The 21,938-nt window shown below is 47.9% G+C and overlaps 12 non-coding genes across 12 annotated transcripts; all 12 read left to right on the top strand.

Moving 5' to 3' along the window:
• The first annotated feature begins 1,371 nt into the window (after positions 1-1,371).
• LOC127981000 (U5 spliceosomal RNA) lies at positions 1,372-1,486 on the top strand. Its single transcript, XR_008159995.1, has one exon. It is a non-coding gene; the product is annotated as a U5 spliceosomal RNA (small nuclear RNA).
• A 2,272-nt stretch (positions 1,487-3,758) lies between these two features.
• LOC127980911 (U5 spliceosomal RNA) lies at positions 3,759-3,873 on the top strand. Its single transcript, XR_008159911.1, has one exon. It is a non-coding gene; the product is annotated as a U5 spliceosomal RNA (small nuclear RNA).
• Positions 3,874-6,143: 2,270 nt separating this feature from the next.
• On the top strand, positions 6,144-6,259 carry LOC127980138 (U5 spliceosomal RNA). The gene has a single exon (XR_008159175.1). It is a non-coding gene; the product is annotated as a U5 spliceosomal RNA (small nuclear RNA).
• Positions 6,260-9,073: 2,814 nt separating this feature from the next.
• On the top strand, positions 9,074-9,188 carry LOC127980961 (U5 spliceosomal RNA). Its single transcript, XR_008159958.1, has one exon. It is a non-coding gene; the product is annotated as a U5 spliceosomal RNA (small nuclear RNA).
• Positions 9,189-11,116: 1,928 nt separating this feature from the next.
• LOC127980910 (U5 spliceosomal RNA) lies at positions 11,117-11,231 on the top strand. The gene has a single exon (XR_008159910.1). It is a non-coding gene; the product is annotated as a U5 spliceosomal RNA (small nuclear RNA).
• A 2,262-nt stretch (positions 11,232-13,493) lies between these two features.
• Positions 13,494-13,608, top strand: LOC127980330 (U5 spliceosomal RNA). Its single transcript, XR_008159360.1, has one exon. It is a non-coding gene; the product is annotated as a U5 spliceosomal RNA (small nuclear RNA).
• Positions 13,609-15,536: 1,928 nt separating this feature from the next.
• Positions 15,537-15,651, top strand: LOC127980329 (U5 spliceosomal RNA). Its single transcript, XR_008159359.1, has one exon. It is a non-coding gene; the product is annotated as a U5 spliceosomal RNA (small nuclear RNA).
• Positions 15,652-16,278: 627 nt separating this feature from the next.
• trnag-ucc (transfer RNA glycine (anticodon UCC)) lies at positions 16,279-16,350 on the top strand. The gene has a single exon. It is a non-coding gene; the product is annotated as a tRNA-Gly (tRNA).
• A 1,226-nt stretch (positions 16,351-17,576) lies between these two features.
• On the top strand, positions 17,577-17,691 carry LOC127980327 (U5 spliceosomal RNA). The gene has a single exon (XR_008159357.1). It is a non-coding gene; the product is annotated as a U5 spliceosomal RNA (small nuclear RNA).
• A 285-nt stretch (positions 17,692-17,976) lies between these two features.
• On the top strand, positions 17,977-18,048 carry trnag-ucc (transfer RNA glycine (anticodon UCC)). Its single transcript has one exon. It is a non-coding gene; the product is annotated as a tRNA-Gly (tRNA).
• Positions 18,049-18,313: 265 nt separating this feature from the next.
• Positions 18,314-18,385, top strand: trnag-ucc (transfer RNA glycine (anticodon UCC)). The gene has a single exon. It is a non-coding gene; the product is annotated as a tRNA-Gly (tRNA).
• A 1,568-nt stretch (positions 18,386-19,953) lies between these two features.
• On the top strand, positions 19,954-20,068 carry LOC127980326 (U5 spliceosomal RNA). The gene has a single exon (XR_008159356.1). It is a non-coding gene; the product is annotated as a U5 spliceosomal RNA (small nuclear RNA).
• Positions 20,069-21,938: the final 1,870 nt, after the last annotated feature.

Here is a 21,938-nt window from a genome sequence, read left to right as displayed (position 1 = left end):
AGTATTGTGTCAATGCAACTGAACAACATTAATTAGGAACACAGTGCGTCAATAAAGCTGCTGACTTCCACCTGCGTTGGTGGTATAGTGGTGAGCATAGCTGCCTTCCAAGCAGTTGACCCGGGTTCGATTCCCGGCCAACGCATGTCCTTTGGCTCGGGCTGACGTCGAAGCAGAACTCCTTCTGTGACCTGCGACTCCAACCAAAAATTTTGGATGGATCGTTCGGAAGACGAAAAGAACCAGCTCTCCCCGTCGGGGAATCGAACCCCGGTCTTCCGCGTGACAGGCGGAGATACTGTCCACTATACTAACGAGGAGCCGTGCATGCTGCCGTTTCTCCCCCAACCGACGGCACTGCACTGACATAACTAAACAATGCATGGCTTCTTCTGACGCAGACCCAGCCCTAGCACCGTAAAATTTCTGATGGACCCATCATTAGCTGAAGTCGCATAACACTTGGAACACTACCCGTAGCAGGGGTCATTGTTTGGACTCTTTTTTTTTTTTTTTTTTTTTTTAAATTGCGCTTTAAACAAAAAGTATTGCGTCAATGCAACTGAACAACATTAATTAGGAACACAGTGCGTCAAAAAGCAAAATGACAGTTAAAGGCATTTCGTTATTGAACTCTTTGATGACATCATTCAGCTAAGTTCAGTTTTAAATAGTATCTGTGCAATAATTTGCAATCAAGTCAACGATATCTCTGTACATGAAGTGTCCCAAGCTCCGCCTGCCAGAGGCGACAGAGGCAAGAAACCAAAACTCGATCGGTGAAAAGATGGAGAAAAAACCCGGTGAGAAACCAGGCTCAGTCGGGGAGACAGTTCTCCCCTTGTCAGACGAAACCAGTAGATCAGCTCCAGGCTGCAGGAATGTCAGACTGTGCAGAAGAATCATCTGTTTCCTGTGGTCTTGTCCAGGTGGTCTTTACAGGGGATTTGTATCTGCGGCTCATCTAGTTGTCACGGTCTCCGCTGTGTTTCTGGGCCATAGAGGTCCTTTCTAGGTGTTGATCCACCATCTTCTCTGGATACGGACTGGATCCGGGTGACTGAAGCGGATACAGACTGGATCTGGTGGCTACGGTGACCTCGGAATAAGGGATTTCTTTAAAAGACTTTTTTTTCATATAAGATTTTATCCAACTTTTCAGATAGAGGCATGAGAAAGAGATTGCCTTGATTGGGCTTTTGGTTATTGGTGGGCCGAGGGGACTTTTTTGAGTTTTACTCCTCCGTTTTGGAGTGGGGGGGGGGGGGTGCTGACGAAACACATGTGGGCAGGCGTTGTCACCCTTGATGACCCTTGGCGAGCGTAGTAGTTTAACAGAGGCAGCGCACAGGCCCGAGCGTTTGCAGACACAGCTCGAGTTTCTCTTCATTGGCGCATAAATCTTTCGCCTTTTACTAAAGATTTCCGTGGAGGGGAACTTTTGCGAGTGACCTGTATTTTTGGGTACTCTGCTCACTGCAGAGCTACATCGAAATGTCAAGAGCAGAATCAGTTTGACCGTCCGCCAGCATGCTGCGAGAGGGCTTGCCCCTGGTCATCGTCTGAATGGGCACTCTCTGCGTTTGACCACTTCGTGTTTATTTAGCCGGATGGGAAGGCAGCGTTTTCTTGTACGTGACGGGATGCAAATTCTTGAAGGCTCTCTTTAGTGACGGGTCCGAACAAAGATCTCATCTGCTCCTCTAGCCCTATCGGCGACTCGTGCACTTCGAGCCTTCTTACTGACGGCGCAAGTTGCTGAATGCCTGCTGCGTTGGTGGTATAGTGGTGAGCATAGCTGCCTTCCAAGCAGTTGACCCGGGTTCGATTCCCGGCCAACGCATGTCCTTTGGCTCGGGCTGACGTCGAAGCAGAACTCCCTCTGTGACCTGTGCCTCCACCCAAAACTTTTGGATGGAATAATATCGGATGGACCCATCATTAGCTGAAGTCGCATAACACTTGCAACACTACCCGTAGCAGGGCTCATTGTTTGGACTCTTTTTTTTTTTTTTAAATTGCGCTTTAAACAAAAAGTATTGTGTCAATGCAACTGAACAACATTAATTAGGAACACAGTGCGTCAATAAAGCTGCTGACTTCCGCCTGCGTTGGTGGTATAGTGGTGAGCATAGCTGCCTTCCAAGCAGTTGACCCGGGTTCGATTCCCGGCCAACGCATGTCCTTTGGCTCGGGCTGACGTCGAAGCAGAACTCCCTCTGTGACCTGTGCCTCCACCCAAAACTTTTGGATGGAATAATATCGGATGGACCCATCATTAGCTGAAGTCGCATAACACTTGCAACACTACCCGTAGCAGGGGTCATTGTTTGGACTCTTTTTTTTTTTTTTTTTTTTTTTTTAAATTGCGCTTTAAACAAAAAGTATTGTGTCAATGCAACTGAACAACATTAATTAGGAACACAGTGCGTCAATAAAGCTGCTGACTTCCACCTGCGTTGGTGGTATAGTGGTGAGCATAGCTGCCTTCCAAGCAGTTGACCCGGGTTCGATTCCCGGCCAACGCATGTCCTTTGGCTCGGGCTGACGTCGAAGCAGAACTCCTTCTGTGACCTGCGACTCCAACCAAAAATTTTGGATGGATCGTTCGGAAGACGAAAAGAACCAGCTCTCCCCGTCGGGGAATCGAACCCCGGTCTTCCGCGTGACAGGCGGAGATACTGTCCACTATACTAACGAGGAGCCGTGCATGCTGCCGTTTCTCCCCCAACCGACGGCACTGCACTGACATAACTAAACAATGCATGGCTTCTTCTGACGCAGACCCAGCCCTAGCACCGTAAAATTTCTGATGGACCCATCATTAGCTGAAGTCGCATAACACTTGGAACACTACCCGTAGCAGGGGTCATTGTTTGGACTCTTTTTTTTTTTTTTTTTTTTTTTAAATTGCGCTTTAAACAAAAAGTATTGCGTCAATGCAACTGAACAACATTAATTAGGAACACAGTGCGTCAAAAAGCAAAATGACAGTTAAAGGCATTTCGTTATTGAACTCTTTGATGACATCATTCAGCTAAGTTCAGTTTTAAATAGTATCTGTGCAATAATTTGCAATCAAGTCAACGATATCTCTGTACATGAAGTGTCCCAAGCTCCGCCTGCCAGAGGCGACAGAGGCAAGAAACCAAAACTCGATCGGTGAAAAGATGGAGAAAAAACCCGGTGAGAAACCAGGCTCAGTCGGGGAGACAGTTCTCCCCTTGTCAGACGAAACCAGTAGATCAGCTCCAGGCTGCAGGAATGTCAGACTGTGCAGAAGAATCATCTGTTTCCTGTGGTCTTGTCCAGGTGGTCTTTACAGGGGATTTGTATCTGCGGCTCATCTAGTTGTCACGGTCTCCGCTGTGTTTCTGGGCCATAGAGGTCCTTTCTAGGTGTTGATCCACCATCTTCTCTGGATACGGACTGGATCCGGGTGACTGAAGCGGATACAGACTGGATCTGGTGGCTACGGTGACCTCGGAATAAGGGATTTCTTTAAAAGACTTTTTTTTCATATAAGATTTTATCCAACTTTTCAGATAGAGGCATGAGAAAGAGATTGCCTTGATTGGGCTTTTGGTTATTGGTGGGCCGAGGGGACTTTTTTGAGTTTTACTCCTCCGTTTTGGAGTGGGGGGGGGGGGGGGGGTGCTGACGAAACACATGTGGGCAGGCGTTGTCACCCTTGATGACCCTTGGCGAGCGTAGTAGTTTAACAGAGGCAGCGCACAGGCCCGAGCGTTTGCAGACACAGCTCGAGTTTCTCTTCATTGGCGCATAAATCTTTCGCCTTTTACTAAAGATTTCCGTGGAGGGGAACTTTTGCGAGTGACCTGTATTTTTGGGTGCTCTGCTCACTGCAGAGCTACATCGAAATGTCAAGAGCAGAATCAGTTTGACCGTCCGCCAGCATGCTGCGAGAGGGCTTGCCCCTGGTCATCGTCTGAATGGGCACTCTCTGCGTTTGACCACTTCGTGTTTATTTAGCCGGATGGGAAGGCAGCGTTTTCTTGTACGTGACGGGATGCAAATTCTTGAAGGCTCTCTTTAGTGACGGGTCCGAACAAAGATCTCATCTGCTCCTCTAGCCCTATCGGCGACTCGTGCACTTCGAGCCTTCTTACTGACGGCGCAAGTTGCTGAATGCCTGCTGCGTTGGTGGTATAGTGGTGAGCATAGCTGCCTTCCAAGCAGTTGACCCGGGTTCGATTCCCGGCCAACGCATGTCCTTTGGCTCGGGCTGACGTCGAAGCAGAACTCCCTCTGTGACCTGTGCCTCCACCCAAAACTTTTGGATGGAATAATATCGGATGGACCCATCATTAGCTGAAGTCGCATAACACTTGCAACACTACCCGTAGCAGGGCTCATTGTTTGGACTCTTTTTTTTTTTTTTAAATTGCGCTTTAAACAAAAAGTATTGTGTCAATGCAACTGAACAACATTAATTAGGAACACAGTGCGTCAATAAAGCTGCTGACTTCCGCCTGCGTTGGTGGTATAGTGGTGAGCATAGCTGCCTTCCAAGCAGTTGACCCGGGTTCGATTCCCGGCCAACGCATGTCCTTTGGCTCGGGCTGACGTCGAAGCAGAACTCCCTCTGTGACCTGTGCCTCCACCCAAAACTTTTGGATGGAATAATATCGGATGGACCCATCATTAGCTGAAGTCGCATAACACTTGCAACACTACCCGTAGCAGGGGTCATTGTTTGGACTCTTTTTTTTTTTTTTTTTTTTTTTTTTTAAATTGCGCTTTAAACAAAAAGTATTGTGTCAATGCAACTGAACAACATTAATTAGGAACACAGTGCGTCAATAAAGCTGCTGACTTCCACCTGCGTTGGTGGTATAGTGGTGAGCATAGCTGCCTTCCAAGCAGTTGACCCGGGTTCGATTCCCGGCCAACGCATGTCCTTTGGCTCGGGCTGACGTCGAAGCAGAACTCCTTCTGTGACCTGCGACTCCAACCAAAAATTTTGGATGGATCGTTCGGAAGACGAAAAGAACCAGCTCTCCCCGTCGGGGAATCGAACCCCGGTCTTCCGCGTGACAGGCGGAGATACTGTCCACTATACTAACGAGGAGCCGTGCATGCTGCCGTTTCTCCCCCAACCGACGGCACTGCACTGACATAACTAAACAATGCATGGCTTCTTCTGACGCAGACCCAGCCCTAGCACCGTAAAATTTCTGATGGACCCATCATTAGCTGAAGTCGCATAACACTTGGAACACTACCCGTAGCAGGGGTCATTGTTTGGACTCTTTTTTTTTTTTTTTTTTTTTTAAATTGCGCTTTAAACAAAAAGTATTGCGTCAATGCAACTGAACAACATTAATTAGGAACACAGTGCGTCAAAAAGCAAAATGACAGTTAAAGGCATTTCGTTATTGAACTCTTTGATGACATCATTCAGCTAAGTTCAGTTTTAAATAGTATCTGTGCAATAATTTGCAATCAAGTCAACGATATCTCTGTACATGAAGTGTCCCAAGCTCCGCCTGCCAGAGGCGACAGAGGCAAGAAACCAAAACTCGATCGGTGAAAAGATGGAGAAAAAACCCGGTGAGAAACCAGGCTCAGTCGGGGAGACAGTTCTCCCCTTGTCAGACGAAACCAGTAGATCAGCTCCAGGCTGCAGGAATGTCAGACTGTGCAGAAGAATCATCTGTTTCCTGTGGTCTTGTCCAGGTGGTCTTTACAGGGGATTTGTATCTGCGGCTCATCTAGTTGTCACGGTCTCCGCTGTGTTTCTGGGCCATAGAGGTCCTTTCTAGGTGTTGATCCACCATCTTCTCTGGATACGGACTGGATCCGGGTGACTGAAGCGGATACAGACTGGATCTGGTGGCTACGGTGACCTCGGAATAAGGGATTTCTTTAAAAGACTTTTTTTTCATATAAGATTTTATCCAACTTTTCAGATAGAGGCATGAGAAAGAGATTGCCTTGATTGGGCTTTTGGTTATTGGTGGGCCGAGGGGACTTTTTTGAGTTTTACTCCTCCGTTTTGGAGTGGGGGGGGGGGGGGGTGCTGACGAAACACATGTGGGCAGGCGTTGTCACCCTTGATGACCCTTGGCGAGCGTAGTAGTTTAACAGAGGCAGCGCACAGGCCCGAGCGTTTGGAGACACAGCTCGAGTTTCTCTTCATTGTCGCATAAATCTTTCGCCTTTTACTAAAGATTTCCGTGGAGGGGAACTTTTGTGAGTGACCTGTATTTTTGGGTGCTCTGCTCACTGCAGAGCTACATCGAAATGTCAAGAGCAGAATCAGTTTGACCGTCCGCCAGCATGCTGCGAGAGGGCTTGCCACTGGTCATCGTCTGAATGGGCACTCTCTGCGTTTGACCACTTCGTGTTTATTTAGCCGGATGGGAAGGCAGCGTTTTCTTGTACGTGACGGGATGCAAATTCTTGAAGGCTCTCTTTAGTGACGGGTCTGAACAAAGATCTCATCTGCTCCTCTAGCCCTATCGGCGACTCGTGCACTTCGAGTCTTCTTACTGACGGCGCAAGTTGCTGAATGCCTGCTGCGTTGGTGGTATAGTGGTGAGCATAGCTGCCTTCCAAGCAGTTGACCCGGGTTCGATTCCCGGCCAACGCATGTCCTTTGGCTCGGGCTGACGTCGAAGCAGAACTCCCTCTGTGACCTGTGCCTCCACCCAAAACTTTTGGATGGAATAATATCGGATGGACCCATCATTAGCTGAAGTCGCATAACACTTGCAACACTACCCGTAGCAGGGGTCATTGTTTGGACTCTTTTTTTTTTTTTTTTTTTAAATTGCGCTTTAAACAAAAAGTATTGTGTCAATGCAACTGAACAACATTAATTAGGAACACAGTGCGTCAATAAAGCTGCTGACTTCCACCTGCGTTGGTGGTATAGTGGTGAGCATAGCTGCCTTCCAAGCAGTTGACCCGGGTTCGATTCCCGGCCAACGCATGTCCTTTGGCTCGGGCTGACGTCGAAGCAGAACTCCTTCTGTGACCTGCGACTCCAACCAAAAATTTTGGATGGATCGTTCGGAAGACGAAAAGAACCAGCTCTCCCCGTCGGGGAATCGAACCCCGGTCTTCCGCGTGACAGGCGGAGATACTGTCCACTATACTAACGAGGAGCCGTGCATGCTGCCGTTTCTCCCCCAACCGACGGCACTGCACTGACATAACTAAACAATGCATGGCTTCTTCTGACGCAGACCCAGCCCTAGCACCGTAAAATTTCTGATGGACCCATCATTAGCTGAAGTCGCATAACACTTGGAACACTACCCGTAGCAGGGGTCATTGTTTGGACTCTTTTTTTTTTTTTTTTTTTTTTTAAATTGCGCTTTAAACAAAAAGTATTGCGTCAATGCAACTGAACAACATTAATTAGGAACACAGTGCGTCAATAAAGCTGCTGACTTCCGCCTGCGTTGGTGGTATAGTGGTGAGCATAGCTGCCTTCCAAGCAGTTGACCCGGGTTCGATTCCCGGCCAACGCATGTCCTTTGGCTCAGGCTGACATCGAAGCAGAACTCCCTCTGTGACCTGTGCCTCAACCCAAAACTTTTGGATGGAATAATAATCGGATGGACCCATCATTAGCTGAAGTCGCATAACACTTGCAACACTACCCGTAGCAGGGGTCATTGTTTGGACTCTTTTTTTTTTTTTTTTTTTTTTTTAAATTGCGCTTTAAACAAAAAGTATTGTGTCAATGCAACTGAACAACATTAATTAGGAACACAGTGCGTCAATAAAGCTGCTGACTTCCACCTGCGTTGGTGGCATAGTGGTGAGCATAGCTGCCTTCCAAGCAGTTGACCCGGGTTCGATTCCCGGCCAACGCATGTCCTTTGGCTCGGGCTGACGTCGAAGCAGAACTCCTTCTGTGACCTGCGACTCCAACCAAAAATTTTGGATGGATCGTTCGGAAGACGAAAAGAACCAGCTCTCCCCGTCGGGGAATCGAACCCCGGTCTTCCGCGTGACAGGCGGAGATACTGTCCACTATACTAACGAGGAGCCGTGCATGCTGCCGTTTCTCCCCCAACCGACGGCACTGCACTGACATAACTAAACAATGCATGGCTTCTTCTGACGCAGACCCAGCCCTAGCACCGTAAAATTTCTGATGGACCCATCATTAGCTGAAGTCGCATAACACTTGGAACACTACCCGTAGCAGGGGTCATTGTTTGGACTCTTTTTTTTTTTTCTTTTTTTTTAAATTGCGCTTTAAACAAAAAGTATTGCGTCAATGCAACTGAACAACATTAATTAGGAACACAGTGCGTCAAAAAGCAAAATGACAGTTAAAGGCATTTCGTTATTGAACTCTTTGATGACATCATTCAGCTAAGTTCAGTTTTAAATAGTATCTGTGCAATAATTTGCAATCAAGTCAACGATATCTCTGTACATGAAGTGTCCCAAGCTCCGCCTGCCAGAGGCGACAGAGGCAAGAAACCAAAACTCGATCGGTGAAAAGATGGAGAAAAAACCCGGTGAGAAACCAGGCTCAGTCGGGGAGACAGTTCTCCCCTTGTCAGACGAAACCAGTAGATCAGCTCCAGGCTGCAGGAATGTCAGACTGTGCAGAAGAATCATCTGTTTCCTGTGGTCTTGTCCAGGTGGTCTTTACAGGGGATTTGTATCTGCGGCTCATCTAGTTGTCACGGTCTCCGCTGTGTTTCTGGGCCATAGAGGTCCTTTCTAGGTGTTGATCCACCATCTTCTCTGGATACGGACTGGATCCGGGTGACTGAAGCGGATACAGACTGGATCTGGTGGCTACGGTGACCTCGGAATAAGGGATTTCTTTAAAAGACTTTTTTTTTCATATAAGATTTTATCCAACTTTTCAGATAGAGGCATGAGAAAGAGATTGCCTTGATTGGGCTTTTGGTTATTGGTGGGCCGAGGGGACTTTTTTGAGTTTTACTCCTCCGTTTTGGAGTGGGGGGGGGGTGCTGACGAAACACATGTGGGCAGGCGTTGTCACCCTTGATGACCCTTGGCGAGCGTAGTAGTTTAACAGAGCCAGTGCACAGGCCCGAGCGTTTGGAGACACAGCTCGAGTTTCTCTTCATTGTCGCATAAATCTTTCGCCTTTTACTAAAGATTTCCGTGGAGCGGAACTTTTGCGAGTGACCTGTATTTTTGGGTGCTCTGCTCACTGCAGAGCTACATCGAAATGTCAAGAGCAGAATCAGTTTGACCGTCCGCCAGCATGCTGCGAGAGGGCTTGCCCCTGGTCATCGTCTGAATGGGCACTCTCTGCGTTTGACCACTTCGTGTTTATTTAGCCGGATGGGAAGGCAGCGTTTTCTTGTACGTGACGGGATGCAAATTCTTGAAGGCTCTCTTTAGTGACGGGTCCAAACAAAGATCTCATCTGCTCCTCTAGCCCTATCGGCGACTCGTGCACTTCGAGCCTTCTTACTGACGGCGCAAGTTGCTGAATGCCTGCTGCGTTGGTGGTATAGTGGTGAGCATAGCTGCCTTCCAAGCAGTTGACCCAGGTTCGATTCCCGGCCAACGCATGTCCTTTGGCTCAGGCTGACATCGAAGCAGAACTCCCTCTGTGACCTGTGCCTCAACCCAAAACTTTTGGATGGAATAATAATCGGATGGACCCATCATTAGCTGAAGTCGCATAACACTTGCAACACTACCCGTAGCAGGGGTCATTGTTTGGACTCTTTTTTTTTTTTTTTTTTTTTTAAATTGCGCTTTAAACAAAAAGTATTGTGTCAATGCAACTGAACAACATTAATTAGGAACACAGTGCGTCAATAAAGCTGCTGACTTCCACCTGCGTTGGTGGCATAGTGGTGAGCATAGCTGCCTTCCAAGCAGTTGACCCGGGTTCGATTCCCGGCCAACGCATGTCCTTTGGCTCGGGCTGACGTCGAAGCAGAACTCCTTCTGTGACCTGCGACTCCAACCAAAAATTTTGGATGGATCGTTCGGAAGACGAAAAGAACCAGCTCTCCCCGTCGGGGAATCGAACCCCGGTCTTCCGCGTGACAGGCGGAGATACTGTCCACTATACTAACGAGGAGCCGTGCATGCTGCCGTTTCTCCCCCAACCGACGGCACTGCACTGACATAACTAAACAATGCATGGCTTCTTCTGACGCAGACCCAGCCCTAGCACCGTAAAATTTCTGATGGACCCATCATTAGCTGAAGTCGCATAACACTTGGAACACTACCCGTAGCAGGGGTCATTGTTTGGACTCTTTTTTTTTTTTTTTTTTTTTTAAATTGCGCTTTAAACAAAAAGTATTGCGTCAATGCAACTGAACAACATTAATTAGGAACACAGTGCGTCAAAAAGCAAAATGACAGTTAAAGGCATTTCGTTATTGAACTCTTTGATGACATCATTCAGCTAAGTTCAGTTTTAAATAGTATCTGTGCAATAATTTGCAATCAAGTCAACGATATCTCTGTACATGAAGTGTCCCAAGCTCCGCCTGCCAGAGGCGACAGAGGCAAGAAACCAAAACTCGATCGGTGAAAAGATGGAGAAAAAACCCGGTGAGAAACCAGGCTCAGTCGGGGAGACAGTTCTCCCCTTGTCAGACGAAACCAGTAGATCAGCTCCAGGCTGCAGGAATGTCAGACTGTGCAGAAGAATCATCTGTTTCCTGTGGTCTTGTCCAGGTGGTCTTTACAGGGGATTTGTATCTGCGGCTCATCTAGTTGTCACGGTCTCCGCTGTGTTTCTGGGCCATAGAGGTCCTTTCTAGGTGTTGATCCACCATCTTCTCTGGATACGGACTGGATCCGGGTGACTGAAGCGGATACAGACTGGATCTGTTGGCTACGGTGACCTCGGAATAAGGGATTTCTTTAAAAGACTTTTTTTTCATATAAGATTTTATCCAACTTTTCAGATAGAGGCATGAGAAAGAGATTGCCTTGATTGGGCTTTTGGTTATTGGTGGGCCGAGGGGACTTTTTTGAGTTTTACTCCTCCGTTTTGGAGTGGGGGGGGGGGGGTGCTGACGAAACACATGTGGGCAGGCGTTGTCACCCTTGATGACCCTTGGCGAGCGTAGTAGTTTAACAGAGGCAGCGCACAGGCCCGAGCGTTTGCAGACACAGCTCGAGTTTCTCTTCATTGGCGCATAAATCTTTCGCCTTTTACTAAAGATTTCCGTGGAGGGGAACTTTTGCGAGTGACCTGTATTTTTGGGTGCTCTGCTCACTGCAGAGCTACATCGAAATGTCAAGAGCAGAATCAGTTTGACCGTCCGCCAGCATGCTGCGAGAGGGCTTGCCCCTGGTCATCGTCTGAATGGGCACTCTCTGCGTTTGACCACTTCGTGTTTATTTAGCCGGATGGGAAGGCAGCGTTTTCTTGTACGTGACGGGATGCAAATTCTTGAAGGCTCTCTTTAGTGACGGGTCCAAACAAAGATCTCATCTGCTCCTCTAGCCCTATCGGCGACTCGTGCACTTCGAGCCTTCTTACTGACGGCGCAAGTTGCTGAATGCCTGCTGCGTTGGTGGTATAGTGGTGAGCATAGCTGCCTTCCAAGCAGTTGACCCGGGTTCGATTCCCGGCCAACGCATGTCCTTTGGCTCGGGCTGACGTCGAAGCAGAACTCCCTCTGTGACCTGTGCCTCCACCCAAAACTTTTGGATGGAATAATATCGGATGGACCCATCATTAGCTGAAGTCGCATAACACTTGCAACACTACCCGTAGCAGGGCTCATTGTTTGGACTCTTTTTTTTTTTTTTAAATTGCGCTTTAAACAAAAAGTATTGTGTCAATGCAACTGAACAACATTAATTAGGAACACAGTGCGTCAATAAAGCTGCTGACTTCCGCCTGCGTTGGTGGTATAGTGGTGAGCATAGCTGCCTTCCAAGCAGTTGACCCGGGTTCGATTCCCGGCCAACGCATGTCCTTTGGCTCGGGCTGACGTCGAAGCAGAACTCCCTCTGTGACCTGTGCCTCCACCCAAAACTTTTGGATGGAATAATATCGGATGGACCCATCATTAGCTGAAGTCGCATAACACTTGCAACACTACCCGTTGCAGGGGTCATTGTTTGGACTCTTTTTTTTTTTTTTTTTTTTAAATTGCGCTTTAAACAAAAAGTATTGTGTCAATGCAACTGAACAACATTAATTAGGAACACAGTGCGTCAATAAAGCTGCTGACTTCCACCTGTGTTGGTGGTATAGTGGTGAGCATAGCTGCCTTCCAAGCAGTTGACCCGGGTTCGATTCCCGGCCAACGCATGTCCTTTGGCTCGGGCTGACGTCGAAGCAGAACTCCTTCTGTGACCTGCGACTCCAACCAAAAATTTTGGATGGATCGTTCGGAAGACGAAAAGAACCAGCTCTCCCCGTCGGGGAATCGAACCCCGGTCTTCCGCGTGACAGGCGGAGATACTGTCCACTATACTAACAAGGAGCCATGCATGCTGCCGTTTCTCCCCCAACCGACGGCACTGCACTGACATAACTAAACAATGCATGGCTTCTTCTGACGCAGACCCAGCCCTAGCACCGTAAAATTTCTGATGGACCCATCATTAGCTGAAGTCGCATAACACTTGGAACACTACCCGTAGCAGGGGTCATTGTTTGGACTCTTTTTTTTTTTTTTTTTTTTTTAAATTGCGCTTTAAACAAAAAGTATTGCGTCAATGCAACTGAACAACATTAATTAGGAACACAGTGCGTCAAAAAGCAAAATGACAGTTAAAGGCATTTCGTTATTGAACTCTTTGATGACATCATTCAGCTAAGTTCAGTTTTAAATAGTATCTGTGCAATAATTTGCAATCAAGTCAACGATATCTCTGTACATGAAGTGTCCCAAGCTCCGCCTGCCAGAGGCGACAGAGGCAAGAAACCAAAACTCGATCGGTGAAAAGATGGAGAAAAAACCCGGAGAGAAACCAGGCTCAGTCGGGGAGACAGTTCTCCCCTTGTCAGACGAAACCAGTAGATCAGCTCCAGGCTGCAGGAATGTCAGACTGTGCAGAAGAATCATCTGTTTCCTGTGGTCTTGTCCAGGTGGTCTTTACAGGGGATTTGTATCTGCGGCTCATCTAGTTGTCACGGTCTCCGCTGTGTTTCTGGGCCATAGAGGTCCTTTCTAGGTGTTGATCCACCATCTTCTCTGGATACGGACTGGATCCGGGTGACTGAAGCGGATACAGACTGGATCTGGTGGCTACGGTGACCTCGGAATAAGGGATTTCTTTAAAAGACTTTTTTTTTCATATAAGATTTTATCCAACTTTTCAGATAGAGGCATGAGAAAGAGATTGCCTTGATTGGGCTTTTGGTTATTGGTGGGCCGAGGGGACTTTTTTGAGTTTTACTCCTCCGTTTTGGAGTGGGGGGGGGGGGTGCTGACGAAACACATGTGGGCAGGCGTTGTCACCCTTGATGACCCTTGGCGAGCGTAGTAGTTTAACAGAGGGAGCGCACAGGCCCGAGCGTTTGCAGACACAGCTCGAGTTTCTCTTCATTGTCGCATAAATCTTTCGCCTTTTACTAAAGATTTCCGTGGAGGGGAACTTTTGCGAGTGACCTGTATTTTTGGGTGCTCTGCTCACTGCAGAGCTACATCGAAATGTCAAGAGCAGAATCAGTTTGACCGTCCGCCAGCATGCTGCGAGAGGGCTTGCCCCTGGTCATCGTCTGAATGGGCACTCTCTGCGTTTGACCACTTCGTGTTTATTTAGCCGGATGGGAAGGCAGCGTTTTCTTGTTCGTGACGGGATGCAAATTCTTGAAGGCTCTCTTTAGTGACGGGTCCAAACAAAGATCTCATCTGCTCCTCTAGCCCTATCGGCGACTCGTGCACTTCGAGCCTTCTTACTGACGGCGCAAGTTGCTGAATGCCTGCTGCGTTGGTGGTATAGTGGTGAGCATAGCTGCCTTCCAAGCAGTTGACCCGGGTTCAATTCCCGGCCAACGCATGTCCTTTGGCTCGGGCTGACGTCGAAGCAGAACTCCCTCTGTGACCTGTGCCTCCACCCAAAACTTTTGGATGGAATAATATCGGATGGACCCATCATTAGCTGAAGTCGCATAACACTTGCAACACTACCCGTAGCAGGGGTCATTGTTTGGACTCTTTTTTTTTTTTTTTTTTTTTAAATTGCGCTTTAAACAAAAAATATTGTGTCAATGCAACTGAACAACATTAATTAGGAACACAGTGCGTCAATAAAGCTGCTGACTTCCACCTGCGTTGGTGGCATAGTGGTGAGCATAGCTGCCTTCCAAGCAGTTGACCCGGGTTCGATTCCCGGCCAACGCATGTCCTTTGGCTCGGGCTGACGTCGAAGCAGAACTCCTTCTGTGACCTGCGACTCCAACCAAAAATTTTGGATGGATCGTTCGGAAGACGAAAAGAACCAGCTCTCCCCGTCGGGGAATCGAACCCCGGTCTTCCGCGTGACAGGCGGAGATACTGTCCACTATACTAACGAGGAGCCGTGCATGCTGCCGTTTCTCCCCCAACCGACGGCACTGCACTGACATAACTAAACAATGCATGGCTTCTTCTGACGCAGACCCAGCCCTAGCACCGTAAAATTTCTGATGGACCCATCATTAGCTGAAGTCGCATAACACTTGGAACACTACCCGTAGCAGGGGTCATTGTTTGGACTCTTTTTTTTTTTTTTTTTTTTTTTTAAATTGCGCTTTAAACAAAAAGTATTGCGTCAATGCAACTGAACAACATTAATTAGGAACACAGTGCGTCAAAAAGCAAAATGACAGTTAAAGGCATTTCGTTATTGAACTCTTTGATGACATCATTCAGCTAAGTTCAGTTTTAAATAGTATCTGTGCAATAATTTGCAATCAAGTCAACGATATCTCTGTACATGAAGTGTCCCAAGCTCCGCCTGCCAGAGGCGACAGAGGCAAGAAACCAAAACTCGATCGGTGAAAAGATGGAGAAAAAACCCGGTGAGAAACCAGGCTCAGTCGGGGAGACAGTTCTCCCCTTGTCAGACGAAACCAGTAGATCAGCTCCAGGCTGCAGGAATGTCAGACTGTGCAGAAGAATCATCTGTTTCCTGTGGTCTTGTCCAGGTGGTCTTTACAGGGGATTTGTATCTGCGGCTCATCTAGTTGTCACGGTCTCCGCTGTGTTTCTGGGCCATAGAGGTCCTTTCTAGGTGTTGATCCACCATCTTCTCTGGATACGGACTGGATCCGGGTGACTGAAGCGGATACAGACTGGATCTGGTGGCTACGGTGACCTCGGAATAAGGGATTTCTTTAAAAGACTTTTTTTTTCATATAAGATTTTATCCAACTTTTCAGATAGAGGCATGAGAAAGAGATTGCCTTGATTGGGCTTTTGGTTATTGGTGGGCCGAGGGGACTTTTTTGAGTTTTACTCCTCCGTTTTGGAGTGGGGGGGGGGGGTGCTGACGAAACACATGTGGGCAGGCGTTGTCACCCTTGATGACCCTTGGCGAGCGTAGTAGTTTAACAGAGGCAGCGCACAGGCCCGAGCGTTTGGAGACACAGCTCGAGTTTCTCTTCATTGTCGCATAAATCTTTCGCCTTTTACTAAAGATTTCCGTGGAGGGGAACTTTTGCGAGTGACCTGTATTTTTGGGTGCTCTGCTCACTGCAGAGCTACATCGAGATGTCAAGAGCAGAATCAGTTTGACCGTCCGCCAGCATGCTGCGAGAGGGCTTGCCCCTGGTCATCGTCTGAATGGGCACTCTCTGCGTTTGACCACTTCGTGTTTATTTAGCCGGATGGGAAGGCACCGTTTTCTTGTACGTGACGGGATGCAAATTCTTGAAGGCTCTCTTTAGTGACGGGTCCAAACAAAGATCTCATCTGCTCCTCTAGCCCTATCGGCGACTCGTGCACTTCGAGCCTTCTTACTGACGGCGCAAGTTGCTGAATGCCTGCTGCGTTGGTGGTATAGTGGTGAGCATAGCTGCCTTCCAAGCAGTTGACCCGGGTTCGATTCCCGGCCAACGCATGTCCTTTGGCTCGGGCTGACGTCGAAGCAGAACTCCCTCTGTGACCTGTGCCTCCACCCAAAACTTTTGGATGGAATAATATGGGATGGACCCATCATTAGCTGAAGTCGCATAACACTTGCAACACTACCCGTAGCAGGGGTCATTGTTTGGACTCTTTTTTTTTTTTTTTTTTTAAATTGCGCTTTAAACAAAAAGTATTGTGTCAATGCAACTGAACAACATTAATTAGGAACACAGTGCGTCAATAAAGCTGCTGACTTCCACCTGCGTTGGTGGTATAGTGGTGAGCATAGCTGCCTTCCAAGCAGTTGACCCGGGTTCGATTCCCGGCCAACGCATGTCCTTTGGCTCGGGCTGACGTCGAAGCAGAACTCCTTCTGTGACCTGCGACTCCAACCAAAAATTTTGGATGGATCGTTCAGAAGACAAAAAGAACCAGCTCTCCCCGTCGGGGAATCGAACCCCGGTCTTCCGCGTGACAGGCGGAGATACTGTCCACTATACTAACGAGGAGCCGTGCTTGCTGCCGTTTCTCCCCCAACCGACGGCACTGCACTGACATAACTAAACAATGCATGGCTTCTTCTGACGCAGACCCAGCCCTAGCACCGTAAAATTTCTGATGGACCCATCATTAGCTGAAGTCGCATAACACTTGGAACACTACCCGTAGCAGGGGTCATTGTTTGGACTCTTTTTTTTTTTTTTTTTTTTTTTTAAATTGCGCTTTAAACAAAAAGTATTGCGTCAATGCAACTGAACAACATTAATTAGGAACACAGTGCGTCAAAAAGCAAAATGACAGTTAAAGGCATTTCGTTATTGAACTCTTTGATGACATCATTCAGCTAAGTTCAGTTTTAAATAGTATCTGTGCAATAATTTGCAATCAAGTCAACGATATCTCTGTACATGAAGTGTCCCAAGCTCCGCCTGCCAGAGGCGACAGAGGCAAGAAACCAAAACTCGATCGGTGAAAAGATGGAGAAAAAACCCGGTGAGAAACCAGGCTCAGTCGGGGAGACAGTTCTCCCCTTGTCAGACGAAACCAGTAGATCAGCTCCAGGCTGCAGGAATGTCAGACTGTGCAGAAGAATCATCTGTTTCCTGTGGTCTTGTCCAGGTGGTCTTTACAGGGGATTTGTATCTGCGGCTCATCTAGTTGTCACGGTCTCCGCTGTGTTTCTGGGCCATAGAGGTCCTTTCTAGGTGTTGATCCACCATCTTCTCTGGATACGGACTGGATCCGGGTGACTGAAGCGGATACAGACTGGATCTGGTGGCTACGGTGACCTCGGAATAAGGGATTTCTTTAAAATACTTTTTTTTTCATATAAGATTTTATCCAACTTTTCAGATAGAGGCATGAGAAAGAGATTGCCTTGATTGGGCTTTTGGTTATTGGTGGGCCGAGGGGAGTTTTTTGAGTTTTACTCCTCCGTTTTGGAGTGGGGGGGGGGGTGCTGACGAAACACATGTGGGCAGGCGTTGTCACCCTTGATGACCCTTGGCGAGCGTAGTAGTTTAACAGAGGCAGCGCACAGGCCCGAGCGTTTGGAGACACAGCTCGAGTTTCTCTTCATTGTCGCATAAATCTTTCGCCTTTTACTAAAGATTTCCGTGGAGGGGAACTTTTGCGAGTGACCTGTATTTTTGGGTGCTCTGCTCACTGCAGAGCTACATCGAAATGTCAAGAGCAGAATCAGTTTGACCGTCCGCCAGCATGCTGCGAGAGGGCTTGCCCCTGGTCATCGTCTGAATGGGCACTCTCTGCGTTTGACCACTTCGTGTTTATTTAGCCGGATGGGAAGGCAGCGTTTTCTTGTACGTGACGGGATGCAAATTCTTGAAGGCTCTCTTTAGTGACGGGTCCAAACAAAGATCTCATCTGCTCCTCTAGCCCTATCGGCGACTCGTGCACTTCGAGCCTTCTTACTGACGGCGCAAGTTGCTGAATGCCTGCTGCGTTGGTGGTATAGTGGTGAGCATAGCTGCCTTCCAAGCAGTTGACCCGGGTTCGATTCCCGGCCAACGCATGTCCTTTGGCTCGGGCTGACGTCGAAGCAGAACTCCCTCTGTGACCTGTGCCTCCACCCAAAACTTTTGGATGGAATAATATCGGATGGACCCATCATTAGCTGAAGTCGCATAACACTTGCAACACTACCCGTAGCAGGGCTCATTGTTTGGACTCTTTTTTTTTTTTTTAAATTGCGCTTTAAACAAAAAGTATTGTGTCAATGCAACTGAACAACATTAATTAGGAACACAGTGCGTCAATAAAGCTGCTGACTTCCGCCTGCGTTGGTGGTATAGTGGTGAGCATAGCTGCCTTCCAAGCAGTTGACCCGGGTTCGATTCCCGGCCAACGCATGTCCTTTGGCTCGGGCTGACGTCGAAGCAGAACTCCCTCTGTGACCTGTGCCTCCACCCAAAACTTTTGGATGGAATAATATCGGATGGACCCATCATTAGCTGAAGTCGCATAACACTTGCAACACTACCCGTTGCAGGGGTCATTGTTTGGACTCTTTTTTTTTTTTTTTTTTTTTAAATTGCGCTTTAAACAAAAAGTATTGTGTCAATGCAACTGAACAACATTAATTAGGAACACAGTGCGTCAATAAAGCTGCTGACTTCCACCTGTGTTGGTGGTATAGTGGTGAGCATAGCTGCCTTCCAAGCAGTTGACCCGGGTTCGATTCCCGGCCAACGCATGTCCTTTGGCTCGGGCTGACGTCGAAGCAGAACTCCTTCTGTGACCTGCGACTCCAACCAAAAATTTTGGATGGATCGTTCGGAAGACGAAAAGAACCAGCTCTCCCCGTCGGGGAATCGAACCCCGGTCTTCCGCGTGACAGGCGGAGATACTGTCCACTATACTAACAAGGAGCCATGCATGCTGCCGTTTCTCCCCCAACCGACGGCACTGCACTGACATAACTAAACAATGCATGGCTTCTTCTGACGCAGACCCAGCCCTAGCACCGTAAAATTTCTGATGGACCCATCATTAGCTGAAGTCGCATAACACTTGGAACACTACCCGTAGCAGGGGTCATTGTTTGGACTCTTTTTTTTTTTTTTTTTTTTTTAAATTGCGCTTTAAACAAAAAGTATTGCGTCAATGCAACTGAACAACATTAATTAGGAACACAGTGCGTCAAAAAGCAAAATGACAGTTAAAGGCATTTCGTTATTGAACTCTTTGATGACATCATTCAGCTAAGTTCAGTTTTAAATAGTATCTGTGCAATAATTTGCAATCAAGTCAACGATATCTCTGTACATGAAGTGTCCCAAGCTCCGCCTGCCAGAGGCGACAGAGGCAAGAAACCAAAACTCGATCGGTGAAAAGATGGAGAAAAAACCCGGAGAGAAACCAGGCTCAGTCGGGGAGACAGTTCTCCCCTTGTCAGACGAAACCAGTAGATCAGCTCCAGGCTGCAGGAATGTCAGACTGTGCAGAAGAATCATCTGTTTCCTGTGGTCTTGTCCAGGTGGTCTTTACAGGGGATTTGTATCTGCGGCTCATCTAGTTGTCACGGTCTCCGCTGTGTTTCTGGGCCATAGAGGTCCTTTCTAGGTGTTGATCCACCATCTTCTCTGGATACGGACTGGATCCGGGTGACTGAAGCGGATACAGACTGGATCTGGTGGCTACGGTGACCTCGGAATAAGGGATTTCTTTAAAAGACTTTTTTTTTCATATAAGATTTTATCCAACTTTTCAGATAGAGGCATGAGAAAGAGATTGCCTTGATTGGGCTTTTGGTTATTGGTGGGCCGAGGGGACTTTTTTGAGTTTTACTCCTCCGTTTTGGAGTGGGGGGGGGGGTGCTGACGAAACACATGTGGGCAGGCGTTGTCACCCTTGATGACCCTTGGCGAGCGTAGTAGTTTAACAGAGGGAGCGCACAGGCCCGAGCGTTTGCAGACACAGCTCGAGTTTCTCTTCATTGTCGCATAAATCTTTCGCCTTTTACTAAAGATTTCCGTGGAGGGGAACTTTTGCGAGTGACCTGTATTTTTGGGTGCTCTGCTCACTGCAGAGCTACATCGAAATGTCAAGAGCAGAATCAGTTTGACCGTCCGCCAGCATGCTGCGAGAGGGCTTGCCCCTGGTCATCGTCTGAATGGGCACTCTCTGCGTTTGACCACTTCGTGTTTATTTAGCCGGATGGGAAGGCAGCGTTTTCTTGTTCGTGACGGGATGCAAATTCTTGAAGGCTCTCTTTAGTGACGGGTCCAAACAAAGATCTCATCTGCTCCTCTAGCCCTATCGGCGACTCGTGCACTTCGAGCCTTCTTACTGACGGCGCAAGTTGCTGAATGCCTGCTGCGTTGGTGGTATAGTGGTGAGCATAGCTGCCTTCCAAGCAGTTGACCCGGGTTCAATTCCCGGCCAACGCATGTCCTTTGGCTCGGGCTGACGTCGAAGCAGAACTCCCTCTGTGACCTGTGCCTCCACCCAAAACTTTTGGATGGAATAATATCGGATGGACCCATCATTAGCTGAAGTCGCATAACACTTGCAACACTACCCGTAGCAGGGGTCATTGTTTGGACTCTTTTTTTTTTTTTTTTTTTTTAAATTGCGCTTTAAACAAAAAATATTGTGTCAATGCAACTGAACAACATTAATTAGGAACACAGTGCGTCAATAAAGCTGCTGACTTCCACCTGCGTTGGTGGCATAGTGGTGAGCATAGCTGCCTTCCAAGCAGTTGACCCGGGTTCGATTCCCGGCCAACGCATGTCCTTTGGCTCGGGCTGACGTCGAAGCAGAACTCCTTCTGTGACCTGCGACTCCAACCAAAAATTTTGGATGGATCGTTCGGAAGACGAAAAGAACCAGCTCTCCCCGTCGGGGAATCGAACCCCGGTCTTCCGCGTGACAGGCGGAGATACTGTCCACTATACTAACGAGGAGCCGTGCATGCTGCCGTTTCTCCCCCAACCGACGGCACTGCACTGACATAACTAAACAATGCATGGCTTCTTCTGACGCAGACCCAGCCCTAGCACCGTAAAATTTCTGATGGACCCATCATTAGCTGAAGTCGCATAACACTTGGAACACTACCCGTAGCAGGGGTCATTGTTTGGACTCTTTTTTTTTTTTTTTTTTTTTTTTAAATTGCGCTTTAAACAAAAAGTATTGCGTCAATGCAACTGAACAACATTAATTAGGAACACAGTGCGTCAAAAAGCAAAATGACAGTTAAAGGCATTTCGTTATTGAACTCTTTGATGACATCATTCAGCTAAGTTCAGTTTTAAATAGTATCTGTGCAATAATTTGCAATCAAGTCAACGATATCTCTGTACATGAAGTGTCCCAAGCTCCGCCTGCCAGAGGCGACAGAGGCAAGAAACCAAAACTCGATCGGTGAAAAGATGGAGAAAAAACCCGGTGAGAAACCAGGCTCAGTCGGGGAGACAGTTCTCCCCTTGTCAGACGAAACCAGTAGATCAGCTCCAGGCTGCAGGAATGTCAGACTGTGCAGAAGAATCATCTGTTTCCTGTGGTCTTGTCCAGGTGGTCTTTACAGGGGATTTGTATCTGCGGCTCATCTAGTTGTCACGGTCTCCGCTGTGTTTCTGGGCCATAGAGGTCCTTTCTAGGTGTTGATCCACCATCTTCTCTGGATACGGACTGGATCCGGGTGACTGAAGCGGATACAGACTGGATCTGGTGGCTACGGTGACCTCGGAATAAGGGATTTCTTTAAAAGACTTTTTTTTTCATATAAGATTTTATCCAACTTTTCAGATAGAGGCATGAGAAAGAGATTGCCTTGATTGGGCTTTTGGTTATTGGTGGGCCGAGGGGACTTTTTTGAGTTTTACTCCTCCGTTTTGGAGTGGGGGGGGGGGGTGCTGACGAAACACATGTGGGCAGGCGTTGTCACCCTTGATGACC

The sequence above is a fragment of the Carassius gibelio genome, chromosome B19, assembly GCF_023724105.1.
Source record: "Carassius gibelio isolate Cgi1373 ecotype wild population from Czech Republic chromosome B19, carGib1.2-hapl.c, whole genome shotgun sequence".
Taxonomy (NCBI): domain Eukaryota; kingdom Metazoa; phylum Chordata; class Actinopteri; order Cypriniformes; family Cyprinidae; genus Carassius; species Carassius gibelio.
This window is presented reverse-complemented; position numbering and strand designations above follow the sequence as displayed.